The following is a 5,905-nucleotide window of genomic DNA, read 5'->3' as shown; positions in this document are numbered from 1 at the left end:
TCCGGTAGCGGGACATCATCTATATAAAACCATTCCGAAGGTCAGTCCTCGGACGTCTTCTTCGGGGTTCCGGAGAGGTATCCGGTCCCGGCGATGCACCATACTTCGGCTCCGCCCACTTGGTATATAGACCCCTCTTTAGAACGGGGCACCAGGCAGAATAACCTCTTCCACAGCGCGAAATGAGCCTCAACGCCTAAAAATAGCTCACAAAGGGCGACGAAACCCGCAATATGCAATACGGAGGCGGGCGTGAGGTTGTGCAGCTGGAGGCCGTAGAACTCCAGAAGCCCGCGGAGAAATGGGTGAATCGGAAATCCCAGTCCCCTTGTTAGATAGGGGACGAGGCACACCCGCTCTCCTTTAAAAGGATTGGGGGTGCTCTCCGCTTGTTTTCCGCCATTATAGGTGGCGAGACCGGCTCGGACCGGGACCATGTATGCCTGAGGGAGAAATCCTTTGGCCTGAAGTGACGCTAACTCGCTATGCGGGATGGTGCAACTCTCCCAGTCCCCGGGTTTGGGACCGGAGGGGCGAGGGGAGGAGCTGCGACGGCTGGTCATGTTGGAATGGACCTTTGCTGGAAGCGCTCTGATGATAACTCGCGGAAAGGAGAAGATGTGGTTTGGACCTAAATCCCCATCCCGTTAAATAGGCGGCTCGTTTATACGGCTAGGGGTGTGGATGTAAAAACACCCCGGCTTTTCGCATTCGTTTGAACACATGGAAGACGGCCATTATTGGGCGTGGAAGCCGAGGAGCACTACATTACAGAAATCGGACATTATTCCTACAGGTACACAAGATTTGGAGAGAAACCCGCCTTGCAATGCCGAACAATCTACGCGCCGGACTCATCGTCATTGAAGCCTGGTTCGGGGGCTACTGAGGGAGTCCTGGATTAGGGGGTGTTCGGGTAGCCGGACTATACCTTCAGCCGGACTCCTGGACTATGAAGATACAAGATTGAAGACTTCGTCCCGTGTCCGGATGGGACTTTCCTTGGCGTGGAAGGCAAGCTTGGCGATGCGGATATTCAAAATCTCCTACCATTGTAACCGACTCTATGTAACCCTAACCCTATCTGGTGTCTATATAAACCGGAGGGTTGTAGTCCGTAGGGAATCATCTCCATACACAACAATCATACCATAGGCTAGCTTCTAGGGTTTAGCCTCCTTGATCTCGTGGTAGATCTACTCTTGTACTACCCATATCATCAATATTAATCAAGAAGGAGTAGGGTATTACCTCCATCAGGAGGGCCCGAACCTGGGTAAAAAACATCTTGTCCCTTGTCTCCTGTTACCATCCGGCCTTGACGCACAGTTCGGGACCCCCTACCCGAGATCCGCCGGTTTTGACACCGACACCTGTACTTCCTACAAGGGGGTTGAAGCCGATGACTAGAAATCTTTCAGTTTATATTAAAACGGCCGCACAGGAGGAGCCCCAGCTTTCAAGCACAATATACAAATAGATTCACTATAAAATTGTCTCGTACAATTCTTATACACCTCACTCGAACATTATGTCTTTCGAGCATTGACCCTCTATCAAGCGGGCAGCTACTAGGACGTCTTAAAAATAATGCTCCGGTTCATGGCGGTCCCTTCCCTTGGACGGACTCTTCACCACAACGTCGATGGCCTTCATATTCCCCCAGAATGTCTTGACTCGGGCAAAAGCCATCCGGGCACCCTCGATGAACACCGATCGCTTCACAGCGTCGATGCGCGGCATTGCATCAACAAGTCGCTCGCACCAAGCCAAAGTAATTATTCAGAACAGGCTCAGTTGGCCATAACTGGATTATGAAGTTCTTCATAGCAGCACCGGATATCCTATGAAGCTCGGCCCATTGGGACATCTGCTCATTCAGCAACAGGGGGTGCTTCGATGCACCGAACTGTGACCAGAAAAGCTTCTCCATTGCGTACCCCTCTCGCGCCTGATAATACTGCACCGCATCGGACGAACTCTTCGGCAAGTCTAAAAACTCATTTGGAGAACTCCACAATTGGTTCATGTGAGCGTAGTTTGGATCGCCGAACTTAGCCTGTAGTAAAAATGTCTTACCATCCGCAATCTCCCCAGCTTGCCGGATCTCCTCACGGGCCGCTCTGGATTCAGAATGCGCTTCTCTTCCTTCTCATAAAGCCTTTTCAATTTCAGCCCTTTTGGCTTCTTTCTCCTTCTCAAGGAGCTCACAGTGGCTGGCAGTACTTTTTAGCTCAAGCACCATCATGGATATCTTCTCCTCATCTTGACGCCGAGCAGCCCGTTCAGCTTCTAACTCAGTCGATGCCTTCTCGGCAGCCACATTACTACACCGGGCCTGCTCTTTGGCCCGGGCTAGCTCCGCCCGAAGAATTTCAACGGTGGTAGCACCATCTGTAACCAGGTATAGCTTTTAGCGTTACGCTTATATCACAAAAATGTATGTACATAGACCGCCCCGAATACATACCTTGTGACTCGTCAAGACGCATATTGATCAATGTAATGTCATCCCCGGCCACATCAAGCTTCCGTTGCAGTTCGGCAATATCCGCAGTCCGAGAAGTAGCCAAGGGGAAGTAGCCTATGTTCAAAGTTAATCAGTTTAGTCCTCCAAACTTTCTTCTTGATCCTCGGTTCGCCTCCCAGGGGAAGCCAACCGAAGTCTCAGGGGCTACTGTCTATACACAAGTGTATTCTCTGAATAAAACACAATTCCACATGTTACATTACAAACCTCGAAGCCTCTTAGAAGGCTCGCAAAGGCCTCATTCAATCCGCTCTTCACGGATAGGACCTTTTCAACCACCATACTCATCAAGGTACGATGTTCCTCTGAAATAGACGCCTGCCACAGCATGTTCTTCAAGATATCTGGCGCCTCCGGGTCTCTGGAGGCAGCCGCAGGAGTACGGCCACCCTTTGAAGGGATCCGTTTATTTGTATCCTACTGCATTCCGGACTATTCAGGGTCTTCATTATTGTTCCCCGGACCCTGGGCCGCCGAAGTATCACCTTCATATAGCATCTTTGTCATCCCTTGCACCACTTGTTGGTCAGGGGAGACCCTCCGCAATGACACCTCAAGATCGTCTGCCCTATTGGATGGAGAGGCCGGTGGGGGTGTCTCGCTTTCCATCATCTCTGGGAGAAGGTCCCCCGAGGAAGAGGATTGTTGAAGGGGACTGCGCGTTGGGCTGTAAAAAAATGTATATTTTAGGCATCATATGAAAAGAACGGGATATGTCTAGAACAACCTTGTTCACTTACGATTGGGTCGGAGGCCCCTCCACGTCATGAGACTGCGCTTTGATGTCCTCCAGGCCCGGGCCGCTTCCCGGAGGCATCTTGCCTCGCTTGGGAGCCTGCTTCTCCCAATCTTCGGAGGCGGCCCTCTTCTTCGTGGGAGGGAAAGAGATAGTGCCCCCCTTTGCTTTTGTCTTCGGACGAGGGGATTTTTTTCCTCTGGACTGGTGAGTTTGCCGAGCTGAAGCGGCAACTTGATGGGGCAGATGCCTACATCATGCTTGTCAACAAGCGGCTCGACGAGGCACAGGGTATGTGATTTCTCCGGTGATCGATACATAGTAAGAGGAGCATGATGCTAGTATCTTTAAATATGTTGTGACTGCAGATGGAGTTGCCGCTGTGGAGACCCTTCGGGCGGAAATTGCCCGAGCCAAGGAACAAGCCAGGAATAGTGATGCGGCCGCTCTAAAGGCGGTCGAAGAGCTGAGGGCCGAACAGGCTGCGCATTGCCAAAGCAAGGAAAAAAAATAGCCAAGATGGCCGTTGAGTTAAAAGATGCCGCCGACCATTACCAGCTTCTTGAAAAATAAAGTCGAGCGAAGGCGACAGACTTGGAGAAGGCCATGGTAGCAGCCAAGGAAGCCTGCTCTAAAATCAGAGCAGCGAAGGAGGAGCTGTGTCAAGCTGGAGATATCGCGGCTGGGAAGCCCTTTTTGTTGCGGACGAAGTTCGGAGATCCGAAGTATGCCCCTATTGATCAACTATGGAGTTTTGCAGACGCATACGTGGTTTTGGCAGCCAGTGCTGCTGATGCAGCTGAGTACTTCAAGGGTCAAAAAGATCGTGAAGTGGAAAGGCTATTTTTGTCACAGTTCCATGTTCCAGTGTGTCCGCTGCTGTTGAATGAGTGAATGGTCGAGTGGGCCGAGCTCCATAGGTTGTCCGGGCTTGCCATGAGGTCTATTGTGGATCATCTGTGGCCGGAAGGGCCAAGGCCGAATAGTTATTTTAGTTTAGTGCAACAGCTCCTTGGTGCTGTGCCGCACATCGACGCTATGAAGAGGTCAGCGTGGATAGAGAGTGCGCGTATGGCTTGCCCGTGTCAAGACATACTGGGCAGAGATGGAGGCCACCGCTATTGCAACCTAGAGTTCGGCCGTAGGCCAAGTATCTGCCGAGCACTACTTTGAAGAAGTCCTTGAAGGTGCTCGCTCAATAGAGGCTCAGTACTCGAAGAATATTACGTTCTAGTGACATGTATTCCCATTGCAAAAACAATGTTTTATTGAATTATAAAGGTTGTGTTTATACTTTTGCTTGAAAGTATTATGATGCCTCCTGTGCGGCCGTTTATGTATATATGTATATAACCTTAAAGTTTGCAATTGTCGGCTTCAACTGCCACACATATAATGCGGGGGTGTTCGCAAAAAACGTGTATTCACACTTGATCCAACGTCTTGGTCCATTAAGGAGGTGGTAGCGCAGCGAACGAGGCAATCGGACTATATTGCTTTAACACTTTCACTTGGCCATAGGAGTTTGACAGTTGGACTACTATATAGCCCCCGGTACCTCTGTGCTCGTTCGAATACGGTGCACATACGTACATGACCGGGAAATAGCCCTTCGTTAATGCGTGGTTGATCGGTCTCGCCCTTTATCATGACAGTCAGTTTTTGGTTTTCTCTACTGAGGTGCTCATCCGGATGAACCAGGGCACAATCGCAGTAGTTCTCCCGGTGCCGCCTTAGCCGATAGAGCGGAACGTAAGGTAGCAAAACACGGGAGCCGGGCAAACCCAACATTTGACCAAAGACATGATTCGGATCTGATGCATATAAGGCCAAACTCGCGACGCCGAACACTCCCTAAGGTATTCGGTCTTTATAACATATGCCGGGCTGAACAATGCCCTTAATAATAAACCCCGAGTGTCTAGGTACGTGCAATATTATGACGTGGCGAAATGCCAATAATGTCAGCATCCTTCTCGGTTGTATTGAGTATCCGGGGATCTGAACAACAAGAAACAGTAAAAAGGTTTACGCAGCGTCTTAATCTGAAAAGAAACCTTTGAGCGGGTCCCTGCTGCACGTCTGCGCCTGTGTCTCCGTTGTGCCGTGTCTTGGATGGGTGTAGCGTGATTGTCATCTGTAAAAGAGAAGAGCTTAGGTGAAAGTTGTCGTGCCAAAAAAATGGTTATTCTCGATAAACCATTAAAATTCAAGATAAGTCAAGTTGAGCCGAACTAGCCCTAATTACACGCGGGAAGGCCCTGGTACCGCCTATGAGGGTTTAACCATCAAACCAATCTTAGGTATATCTAGTGATGCGTCGGACTCGTCTAACCGTGTCCGTGGTCTTGACGACTTGTCATTTATTCAGGTTGGTGAGGCCGTCTAGTGCTTGGCTGTTAAAGCCGCCGCACATTCTTCCACGCATAGAGGGTGCTCAATATTTCCACTAACTGTGATGGTGCCACGTGGACCAGGCATCTTAAGCTTTAGAGAAGCGTAATGTGGCACCGCATTAAAACGAGCAAAAGTTGTTCTTCCGAGTAGTGCTTGATAGCCGCTTCGGAATGGAGCAATGTCGAAGTCTAATTTCTCACTTCGGTAGTTGTTGGGTGAACCGAATACAACCTCTAGTATTA

The sequence above is a fragment of the Triticum urartu genome, chromosome 4 (assembly GCF_003073215.2).
Source record: "Triticum urartu cultivar G1812 chromosome 4, Tu2.1, whole genome shotgun sequence".
NCBI lineage: Eukaryota > Viridiplantae > Streptophyta > Magnoliopsida > Poales > Poaceae > Triticum > Triticum urartu.
This window is presented reverse-complemented; position numbering follows the sequence as displayed.